This window comes from Scyliorhinus torazame, chromosome 15, assembly GCF_047496885.1.
Source record: "Scyliorhinus torazame isolate Kashiwa2021f chromosome 15, sScyTor2.1, whole genome shotgun sequence".
NCBI lineage: Eukaryota > Metazoa > Chordata > Chondrichthyes > Carcharhiniformes > Scyliorhinidae > Scyliorhinus > Scyliorhinus torazame.
In genome coordinates this window covers 42,498,749-42,510,988 of record NC_092721.1, presented here as the reverse complement: position 1 = coordinate 42,510,988, position 12,240 = coordinate 42,498,749, and the positions used below count along the sequence as shown (strand labels likewise).

The following is a 12,240-nucleotide window of genomic DNA, read 5'->3' as shown; positions in this document are numbered from 1 at the left end:
TTGCCATGGACGCGGAGAAGGCTTTCGACCGAGTGGAGTGGAAGTATTTATGGGATATTTTAGGCAGGTTTGGGTTTGGGCAGGGATATGTGGAATGGGTCCGGCTACTGTGCCAGGCCCTGGTGGCAAATGTAAGAACTAACCGAGTTCGGTCAGAATACTTTAGTCTTTGTTGGAGGACAAGGCCTACTCTCCCCATTACTGTTTGCCATGGCCATAGAACCCTTAGAAATGGCTCTGAGAGCAGCGAATACCTGGAGGGGAATAGTGAGAGCACAGGATCTCTCTCTATGCGGACGGCCTGCTGCTTTATATCAGGGACGCGGTGGGGGGGATGACCGAAATCATGGAGGTATTAGGAGAATTTGGCTGATTTTCAGGCTATAAGTTAAACATGGGAAAAAGCCAGATGTTCGTGATTCAGGCACGGGGCAGGAAAGGAGGCAGGAGGAGCTACCTTTTAAAGTGGTTGGGTAGAGTTTTAGGTATCTGGGGATTCAAGTGGCCAAGGATTGGGGGCAGCTTCACAAGTTAAATTTGGGCAAAGCAGTGGATCAAATGAGAAGGGATTTTTGTAGATGGGACATGCTCCCACAGACGCTGGCGGGGAGGGTTCAGACGGTGAAGATGCTGTCCTTCCGAGACTGCTTTTCTTTTTTCCGTGTCTCCCAAGTTTTGTCCCAAGGGGCTTTTTAAAAAAATATTAATGTGGCGATATCAAGGTTTATATGGGTGGGTAAAACCCCAAGAGTAAAGAGGGTACTCCTGGAACAGGACGGCGGGGAAGGGGGATTGGCTCTCCCGAGCTTTATTAACTATTACTGGGCTGCCAACATATCGATGGTCAGGAAGTCGGTGGTGGGGAGAGGTCGGTCTGGGAGCGGATGGAGGCAGCATCCTGCAAAGGTACGAGTTTGGAGGCTTTACTGACGGCGCCCCTGCCGTTCTCGCCGGCTCGGTACGCCACAAGCCCTGTGGTGGTGGCAGCCCTGAGGGTGTGGGGGCAATGGAGGCAGCATATAAGACTGAAGGGGGCGTCAGTGTGGTCACCGATCTGTGCCAATCACCGGTTTGTCCCGGGGGGGGTCTGGATGGAGGCTTTAAGGTAAGGCAGCGGGTAGGGGAGGTGGAGGACAGATGTGGGCGGTGTGGGGGTAGCCCGGCCAACCATGTTCATATGTTTTGGGCATGTTCGAAACTGAGGGAATTCTGGCAGGGATTTATGTCAGATGTTATGTCAGAAGTCCTGGAAGGTAGGGTAACTCCGAGTCCAGAATTAGCAATATTTGGGGTGTCGGAAGATTCTGAGGCAAAGTGGGGGAGGGAGGCCGATATTCTGGCCCTGGCGGCCCAGAGACGGATCTTGCTGAGATGGAGGGACTCGGAGCCCCGAAGTCAGGACTGTGGGTCAGCGATATGGTAGAGTTTCTCAGTCTGGAGAAAATCACGTTCACTCTGAGGATTAATACAGGGATTCGCCTGGAGTTGACAGCCGTTCATCGATTTCTTTAACAAAAACTGAATGTCAGCAGTAAGGGGGGAAAGTGAAAAAGCGGGGGGAAGGAAAATAGGAGGCATGGTAATGTTAAATAAGGACAGGGAATTTAGTATATGGGTAATTGGGGACGGGGCAGGAGAAGTGGGGTCCGTGGTCTATTGTCTGTTGTTATTTTAGGGGGTATTTTGTGCGTCGACCCGCGCAGTTGTTTTAGAAATGTCAACATGTAAAATTGTGAAAATTACAAATGCTTCAATAAAATATATATTTTTTAAAGTATGCAAAGGCATCTTTGAGAGACATGGAATATCACAAACCATAATGTCTGATAATGATCTGTGTTATACCAGCTGAGAATGGATGGAATTCACAACGACATACAATTTCTGCCATATCACCTCAAGCCCTTATTTCCCGCAGTCTAATGGAAAGGTTGAAAAAGGTGTTCAAATTATCAAACAAATATTCAGTAAGGCTAAAGACTCACAGTCTGACTTCTACTTAGCTTTGTTATCTTACCGATCATCACCATTAACCTCCGAATTATCACCGGCAAAATGTTGTTTAATAGAAACATTAGGATAACATTACCTCAACTGCATATTACTGATCCAGATCGACATGTGTTGTACAAAAACTTCATCACCAACATCAAAAACAGAAACATTACTATGATCAACATGCCAAGAATCTGAAACCTCTTGAAGCAGACAATACTTCTCGCATCAGACTTCCTGATGGAGGTTGGTCAGACATTGCTCGACTTCTCAGACAAGTATCACCTAGATCATATCTGCTAAAAACATCAGAAAAAGTCACGTGATCTTCTACAAGTTAAGGCTCACGCACCAGTTTTTCCCGACCTTGATTTCCATCAATCCGTATCAAGACATGTTCAACAACAACATTCTATTCTACCAGAGAGCAAGAACATAAAAACTTTTACCTCACCATTAAAATTAAGAAGATCTACCAGAAGTAGCCGCAAACCGAATGGATTCAATCTATGAACTTTAAAGTGATTCAAGTATTTGCTGTACTATGCATAAACCACTGCATTTCTAATGTACAAATTTCTTTAGTGTACACAAGAAAAATGTAAAAAAAAAGGATCTCTGTATGTAGTAATACATCATGAAGTAATGTTAAGCAAGTACAGGCAAATGAACACTCGATGGCCACACTACCAAGACCTATAAAAAGGTTTTCCCGCTGTTTCCTCGAGGAGAGTGTGTTCAGAGTGTGGAGGATACAGAAGGGAAACAGCTAGAGAGAAGAAGTTAACAGATCTTAGTATATAGCATTATCTTATTTAATAGTTTAATCTATAGTTATTTGTTTGTTTACTAGTTCAGTATTAAAGTAAAAAGAACTCACTAGTTTATTTCATATTACTCAGTAAATTATTTTATCATCACTGGAAGACTACGTCTATATTTCAACAACTTGGCCAGACAAAAAGAGTAATATATATATTACAAAATCATAATATAACACCCACCACTCAGGCACTTAATTGGACAGTCCCACCAACTGAGAGCTGACAGCCAATCATCAGCTACTGGAAACTCAAACTATTATAGGTGCATGTCTTGACCCCAGCTAGCGATAAAGCTGAAAATTCTGGTGCCTTCCTGCCTTTAGGAAGTTACGTGTTTTGCATGTATTCCTCTCATGCAATCATTCATTAGCCTCCTGCCACCTCCCAACTGATGCATGGAAGCAAATTCTCTTGGGCTGCAGAGTTCCTGCCCCTAGCCCAGACCATGCCTGCTCCATTTACACCACCTGCCTTGTAAACTGTGGATGAGAGTTTTATTTATTTTCAGACTGGTTGGGAAATCCTGGAAAAATCCAACGCAACCATGCCGCTTCTGGTGGGTTCAGCTCTCAATATGGCAGGAATCTAGTGGAATGACCATGGGTTTTCAGAGATCAAAGTATTTCACAAATATTATCCAGCCAAGTGTTTAGCGCAATCTTTCTTAGAGTCATATGTTGCTCGTTAACACATTAAATTACATGAACCCCAACAGTCTGCAGGCTATCTTTCCAACCTCAGGATCAGGATGCAACCTTTTGTGATTCATAACATTAACCCTGCAAAGTATACACCATCAATTTGCACAGCTACAGTGATGGAACGTCAATATAGCTACAAGTCAGGATGGTGTATGGCGTTTTTTTATTCGTTCATGGGATGTGGGCGTTGCTGCCCGTGATGCACTATCAATTACGACGAGATGAGAGTAGCGAGCAATCGAGGCTTTATTAAGCAGAGATGTGTGGCCTCCTGCAGCTGCTACCAGAAATAGGAGCAGCTCGCTGTGCACACACATTTATACTCCGCCTACTAGGCGGAGCCAGCAGGCAGGGATCTACCCCTGTACCTATAGTACAGGAGCCTTAACGTATTACCTCTAATACAACTATTATGCAAACAGTGGTGACTACCACATTCACCCCCTGTTGAAAAAGAGTCCAACGGGGGTGGTGGAAAACTATTTACAGGTTTGTGAGGATTTACAGTCTGGTGAAAATTTACAAATTTAGCCAGTCGGGTGCCTTGATCCTCCGCTGTCAGCGCCTCGGTCCTGGTGGTGATGCAGGCGCTGACTTGGTCGCCTGTAACTCCGGTAGCGTATTGTCCTCATCTTCATCCCCGGGTGGAACCAGTAGGAGGACTGGTCGTCCTGGGGTGGGGCTGTAGTGAGGTGCGCTGGGGGGAGGGTTGGTGGCACCGGGGCAATCGGAGGGGGGATGTCGGGTGGGGATCCAGCTGGTGCCAGGTCCATGAGGGAGACCTTGACCTGGCGGCCATCGTGGTACGCCACATAGGCATACTGCGGGTTTGCATGTAGCAGTTTTACCCTTTCGACCAACGGGTCCGCCTTGTGGAGCCACACGTGTTTGCGGAGGAGGACAGGCCCTGGAGCTGCCAGCCACGTTGGGAGCGAAACCCCAGAGGTGGACTTCCTAGAGAAGGCAAGGAGATGTTCATGGGGGGTTTCATTAGTTGCAGTGCAAAGTAGCGATCGGATGGAGTGGAGCGCATCGGGGAGGACCTCCTGCCAGCGGGAGACCGGGAGATTTTTAGACCGCAGGGCCAGCAGGACGGCCTTCCAGACCATCCCATTCTCCCTCTCCACCTGCCCGTTTCCCCGGGGGTTGTAGTTGGTCGTCCTGCTCGAGGCAATGCCTTTGCTGAGCAGGAACTGACGCAGCTCATCGCTCATAAAGGAGGATCCCCGGTCGCTGTGGATGTAAGCGGGGAAACCGGACAGGGCGAAGATGGTGTTGAGTGCTTTAATGTCCGTGGCAGGCGTCATATCGGGGCATGGGATGGCGAAGGGTAATCTGGAGTATTCATTGACCACGTTCAGGAAGTACGTGTTTCGGTCTATGGAGGGGAGGAGCCCTTTGAAGTCCATGCTGAGGTGTTCAAAGGGGCGGGAGGCCTTCACCAGGTGCGCCCGGTCTGGCCGGTATAAGTACGGTTTGCACTCCGCACAGACCTGGCAGTCTCTGGTGACAGCCCTGACCTCCGCAATGGAGTAGGGCACGTTGCGGGCCTTTATGAAGTGAAAGAACCGGGTGACCCCTGGGTGACAGAGACCATCGTGTAGGGCCCGGAGTCGGCCCACTTGTGCGCTGGCACATGTACCTCGGGATAGGGCATCGGAGGGCTCGTTAAGCTTCCCGGGGCGATACAAAATCTCGTAATTGTAGGTGGAGAGCTCGATCCTCCACCTTAAGATTTTATCATTTTTGATCTTGCCCCGCTGTGTATTATTAAACATGAAGGCAACCGACCATTGGTCAGTGAGGAGAGTGAATCTCCTGCCGGCCAGGTAATGCCTCCAATGCCGCACAGCTTCTACCATGGCTTGGGCCTCTTTTCGACAGAGGAGTGCCGAATTCCGGAGGCATGGAGTGTGCGGGAAAAGAATGCCACGGGCCTGCCTGCCTGGTTGAGGGTGGCGGCCAGAGCGACGTCCGATGCTTCGCTCTCGACCTGAAAGGGGAGGTTCTCGTCGACCGCGTGCATTGTGGCCTTGGCGATGTCAGCCTTGATACGGTTGAAGGCCTGGCGGCCTCAGCCATGAGGGGGAAAACTGTGGAGTGGATCAGTGGGTGGGCCTTGTCCGCATAGTTAGGGACCCACTGGGCATAATAGGAGAAAAACCCCAGGCATCGTTTCAAGGCCTTGGGGCAGTGGGGGAGTGGGAGTTCCATGAGGGGGCGCATGCGGTCGGGGTCGGGCCCTAGAACTCCATTTTCCACAACGTAGCCAAGGATGGCTAAGCGGTTGGTGTGGAACACGCACTTCTCCTTATTGTACGTGAGGTTCAAGAGTTTGGCGGTGTGGAGAAATTTGAAAAAGTTAGCGTCGTGGTCCTGCTGGTCATGGCCACAGATGGTGATGTTATCTAGGTACGGGAAGGTGGCCCGCAGCCCATACCGGTCAACCATTCGGTCCATCTCACTTTAGAAGACGGAGACCCTGTTAATGACGCTGAAGGGAACCCGAAGGAAGTGGTAAAGGCGGCCGTCTGCTACGAATGCGCGGTCCGCCTTGAGGTGGGAAGCTGGTGGTCGGCAGATTTCAGGTCCACTGTAGAAAAGACCCGGTACTGTGCAATCTGATTGACCATATCAGATATGCGTGGGAGGGGGTATGCGTCGAGCTGCGTGTACCGATTGATGGCCTGACTGTAGTCAATGACCATCCTGTGTTTCTCCCCAGTCTTTACTACTACCACGGTCTCTCCAGGGGCTGTTGCTGGCCTCATTCATGCCCTCCCGCAGCAGCTGCTGGAACTCCAACCCGATGAAGGTCCTGTCCTGGGCACTGTACTGTCTGCTCCTGGTGGCGACGGGTTTGCAATCTGGGGTGAGGTCTGCAAACAGGGAAGGTGGGTCGACCTTACAGGTCGTGAGGCCGCAAACAGTGATGGGTGGTAGGGGTCCGCCGAATTTTAGAGTTAGACTTTGGAGGTTGCACTGGAAGTCCAGGCCGAGTAACAGGGCAGCGCAGAGGTTGGGGAGGATGTAGAGCCGGAAGTTGCTGAACCCTACGTGCTGGACGGTGAGTGTGTCGATGCAGTACCCCCGGATTTCCACGGAATGGGATCCGGAGGCCAGGGAGATTCTCTGGGTAATGGGGTGTACCGCGAGGGAGAAGCGCCTTACCGTAGCGGGGTGGATGAAGCTTTCCGTGCTCCCGGAGTCAAGAAGGCAGGATGTCTTGCGGCCATCGACTTTCACGGTCGTCGTCGCGGTTGCGTGGTTGTGTGGCCAGGACTGGTCGAGCGTGATGGAGGCGAGCTGCGGCTGGTGTTGGCAGGCCCCGAGCTGGTCGGCAACAGTGGCAGGCGATGAGCGGCCAGATGAAGTGCCCGACGAGCAGGGGTCTTGAGGAGCGTCCACCATGGCGCCGAAGATGGCGGCGCCCATGGGGCGCACATGGCGGGCGGCGTTAAAGATGGCGGCGTCCACGGGCCGCACATGGGGGGTGCAGGAACACTGGGCCTAGAAACTGCAGCGATCGGCCAGGCCTGGCACACAGCAGCAAAATGTCCTTTCTTTCCGCAGGTCTTGCAGTTTACACTCCGCGCTGGGCAGCGCTGCCGGGGGTGTTTGGTCTGTCTGCAGAAGTAGCATTTGGGCCCCCCGGGGTTAGCTGGCTGACGCGCGGCGCAGGCTTGAGGTGAGCTGGAGGTGGAAGCTGGTGGAGCCCATGATGTCCAGGAGGGTGCCGTGCGGTCGGGAGCATACAACTGTACGTTACGGGAAGCAACAGTCAGTGAGTTTGCGAGCTGCCTGGTTGCCGCAAGGTCGAGCGTACCCCCTTCCAATAGGCGCTGGCGGACGTACGCTGACCCCATGCCCGTAACAACAGCATCCCTGATTAAAAGTTCAGTATGTTTGACTGCCGAAACTGCCTGGCAATCACAGTTCCTCGCCAGGATGTACAGGGCATGCCAGACATCGTCTAAAGACTCACCAGGGAGTTGCTGTCTCGTGGACAGGACTGCCGTACAGTTTGTTGATCAGGCGAATATAATGTCCTTTCAGGAGCCCCATTGCTTCCGTGTAAGTAGGCGCATCCCGTATAAGGGGAAAAACATCGGAGCTCACCCGTGAGTAAAGGACCTGGAGCATCTGTGCGTCCAAGGGTTGGTCCGTCGCGGATCGGTGGTAGCTCTCGAAACAAGCAAGCCAGTGGTCGAAGGCCGACGTGGCGTTGGCTGCTTGCGGGTGCAGCTGCAGGTAATCAGGCTTGATGCGTCGTTCCATCGCTGTCATCTCTCTGCTTAATGAATTGATGCACTATCAATTACGACAAGATGAGAGTAGAGAGTAATCAAGGCTTTATTAAGCAGAGATGCGTGGCCTCCTGCAGCTGTTACCAGAAATGGGAGCAGCTCGGTGTGCACACACATTTATACTCTGCCTACTGAGCAGAGCCAGCAGGCAGGGATCTACCCCCGTACCTGTAGTACAGGAGCCTTACCGTATTACCTCTAATACAACTATTGTACAAACAGTGGTGACTACCACAGGCCGGAACAGCATTTATTGCCCATCCCTGAGGGTATTTAAGAGCCAATTACATTGCTGCGGGTCTGGAGTCACATGTAGGCCAGACCAGGTGACGACGACAGATTTCCTTCCCTAAAGGGCATGAGTGAACCAGATGGGTTTTCGCGACAATCGATTCATGGTCACCTTTAGACTATTAATTCCAGATTTTTATTGAATTCAAGTTTCACCATCTGCCATTGTGGGATTCAAACCCAGGTCCCCAGAACATGACTCTGGGTCTCTGGATTACTAGTCCAGCGACAATACCACTACGCCACCACTTCTCTCATTTGGTGAGGGATGTACAGGTATTGGTATTCCCATGCACCTGCTGCTCTTGTCCTTCTGCGTGGTAGAGGTCACAGTTTGGAAGGTGCTGTTGAAGGAGCCTCGGTGAGTAGCTGCAATGCAGCCTGTTGATGGTGCACACTGTCACTGTGATGGATGGAGTGGATGTTTAAGTTGGTGGATGGGGTGCCAATTTAACCAAACTGCTTTGTCCTGGATGATGTTGAGCTTGTTGAGAGCTGTTGGAGCAGCAGTCATCTGTGGAAATAGAAAGTATTCCATCACACTCCTAGACTGTACCATGTGTATGATGGACAGGTTTAGAGACCAAGAGTTGAGTACTACTCATCACAGATTTCCCAGCCTCTGATATATTATGGTGAGAATTAGTGAATTTAACATTTATTGCAATATTTAATCATAGAAGATGTCATCTAAAGAAAAATAAAAGATCTATGCATGATCAGCTTTCATCATTCAATGTTTTTCCAAATAAAATGATACTCTATAACTTCTCTAACATAATTAAAAGGTCCAGGTATTTTTCAAAATATTTATTGGTATCAATATATATATTTTTTAAATGGAATGTTCAACTTTATTTCCGATTGTTGCTCTTTTTAGCCTTAGTTTATTAGCTCTGATTATGTCACCTTTGCTCACGAGTCGCCAGGTATCTTTCTGATACCGCCACGTGGTTCAAGCTCGAGTTATGATTAATAAGTCAGCACACCGCTTAGTAAGATTGAAATCAACGGTCATTTATTCTGTACAACAATAAATGCTTACACAATAATCCTACTATCTATATCGAAACCTACCACTACTGGCCAATACTTAACTTTAGGAAGGGCCCACCAGGTCAGGGAAACGAATGGCTTATCGAATCGGATCTGGCCCGCGGGATTCAAAAGGCTGATACGGGTCGATGGCTAAGAGTCTCTATCGGGTAGCGATCGCTGGAGTCAAACTTACAGTTTCTGGTCGATGTTCTTGCGAAGGTCACGAGCAGGAGAAGAAGGGAGAGAGAGCGAGATCTGAACTTGGCCCCTTACTTTATAGGGCCCAGGGGCTTCCCGCCTCTCGGGGCGGCCCTTGACCCTGAGTCCCAAGTGATTGGACTTGTTCCCAATCACTGGGTTCGATATGCTCCAATAATTGGGCGATTCCTCGATCGGGAGGTGGTCGTTCACCTGTCTTTGTTTCGGCCACTGCAGGCGCCGACAGGTCTGGCCCGGCATTCAATTGCTAATATGTCGCAATTGTTCCCGGGGTTAGCTGATTAAACTGCAGATGTCTGTGTTGATGTGCTGCTAATGGTCGCAGGTATCGATCTGGGCCGACTTCCCCAGAGCCGAATACGCTATTCTGTCTGCAGCTGTCCGTTTGTGTCCTGTTGGCTGCTTTTCCCATCAGCCTTTTCGGTTAGCCATTTTAAATCGGGTTTTGGCCAAATTAATAGGGAATCAGCCGTTTTAGGTGGCTACACGATAGTCTGGAAAATGTATTTTGAGCAAAGGTACATCAATGTGGGTGCAGAGATTGGAAAACTGGAGGGAAACATTATAAATTAAACAATTGTCAATAGATCAATGAAAATACATTTCTCCCAGCTCATTTTAATCTCTTATTGGCCAAAACGGGTAGATCCCTCTGAAGAGAAACCAAGTGGTTAAAGTAACACTCTCAGGCTCCTGATTTGAACTGGTGATAGACAAATGAAAATACTTCCGCTTTTTCTTATTCTTGTGTTTATGGAGCTATAATTTTAACTATTGAAGAACCAAAGAGGTCTAATAGTTTCCAATAGTTTCCATCTGACCCAGCCACAAAACAATGATTATCCTCCGATTGGACGATGAACACCTGGTACTCAGCCAACTCTTATTCACAAAAGTATATTCATCTTCCATAGCAAAACAAGAATCAATACAGAAATTCAACAATTAGCACCAGAAGGAGAATGTATGCATCCACTTTCAGTCACCTGCAGTTCATGGATAACCTCTCATCAACGGAGGGGGTCAACAATAAATGGGACGTGAAGCTTAGTTGCACCTTAGATTGTATGAGCTCCAGGAAATTACCATGACCAGTACAAAAGGCTAGAATTTGCACCCATCCATCACCAATTCAAACCAACTGAACTCTCAGCATTGCTGACGCCAAGAATGTAGCACACTGCACTCCCAGCTCACTCTCCCTTCTCTTTCTCTTTCATGTGCAAGAAGACCACTGAGAACAAGAACAGTCCGACCATCGTGGAGAAGGTGCTGGCGTAATATGGGTAAGCAGAGAGAATGAAACGTTCATACTGAGTGTGCTGGAGGGATCGAACAGACACCTGGGTGGAAGAGTAAAGATGGGTGTATCCGAGCCTGTTGTAATCTACTTTAAACTGAAACACACCGTAAACGTCTGGTAGTTTGAATTGCACGCTGTATTTGCCACCCTTTTTCTTCAAGTAAGTTCTAACAAAGGGATCCATTCGAACAAACTCCAACGGAATGTCATCTCCATCGAATGGGACCCATTTCCCATTGGAGAGCTTCTCAACAATAATGTTATATTCCACCAGGTCAGTTATGGTGTAGGCATTTGGTGGCTTGGTTTCTCTAACCGGATTGTGGGGCGCCTTTCCAACACAGAGAACTCCATCCTCTTTGAACACCCAGCGGGACAGCGCCACTGCCAGCTCATAGTTCCCAGTTTTTTGAGAACCTCTCAGCTCCTGGGGCAGCCTTTTGTACAGGAGAGTTAAAGAAGGCATCGCTTAAGAAATCAATCGAGCCACTGAAGACCACATGAGCGTTGTTCTGGGCCTGGAGTCCAGCAATCAGTAAGGTGTTCTTACCCACACCGTGAGGATACTGTGTGATAGGCTTGTCTGGAAAGAAGGAGTAAGAGCTGGAGGATCCAGTCAGGATATCTAGTACAAGCGGGTTATTAGGACCTGCCACCATACCAACTCCCAGAAATAAAAGGGGATTCTTTGGTTGTTTCCCCACAACAGAGGGAGCCTTCAGCAGTTGTTCATTATCAGCGATGATCAGTGTATGCTGGCCAGGATCAGAAATATCACAATTATGATGGTCAATAACAGACGTTTTCTCCTCAACAAATTCGATTCCGCATTCACTTCCCAGCTCTCGTAAAGGCTCCTCAATGTCTGAGCTTGCAGCAACCAATACATTTCCACCACCATCGATGAACCTGGAAATAGTATCAACATTGATGTTGCCTCCAAAATCTTCCACCGATGGAGAAAAAATGATGAGGTGGTCATACAAAAATTCTCCGTAATTAATCAAAGACAAACCAGGATCATCCGAAATCTTGAATGTCAAGTTAAATCCTAGATCTGTCAGACTCCTAAAGAACATGGAGTGTGTCTCCTTCATGTTGGTGTTCTCCAGCATCTGCCCGGCCCCCTGAGCCATGGAGAGGAGGGAGAAGAGCAGAAGAACCTGATGCACTATCAATGGCCACTAAAGCGAGGTTGTAGTCCAACTGAAGGCTTTACTAAGCTAGATGTGTCCCCCAGCAGCTTAGGTACAGAATGAAGGCTGCTGGGGCGGCACGGGCTCTTATACCCCGCCTAGCGGGACGGAGCTACTATACAGCTTGACCAATAGGAAGCATACAATATGTACCAATGGTGTTCCAGCATTACCCGGTACCGTAATACCTCTACACAGACTAACATATTCACCCCCTGTTAAAAAACAGTCCAGTGGAGGTGGTGGCCTGATACGACTGGACTTCCTACAGAAACTCAGCAACCATGGACCAGTTGAACCAGGAACATTCCTCGTCACAATGGACGTCTCGGCACTCTACACCAGCATCCCCCATGACGACAGCAT

At 49.0% G+C, this 12,240-nt stretch overlaps 1 pseudogene; it reads right to left on the bottom strand.

Moving 5' to 3' along the window:
* Positions 1 to 10,185: 10,185 nt before the first annotated feature.
* On the bottom strand, positions 10,186 to 11,793 carry LOC140391578 (dolichyl-diphosphooligosaccharide--protein glycosyltransferase 48 kDa subunit pseudogene; annotated as a pseudogene).
* Between the last annotated feature and the right edge of the window lie 447 nt (positions 11,794 to 12,240).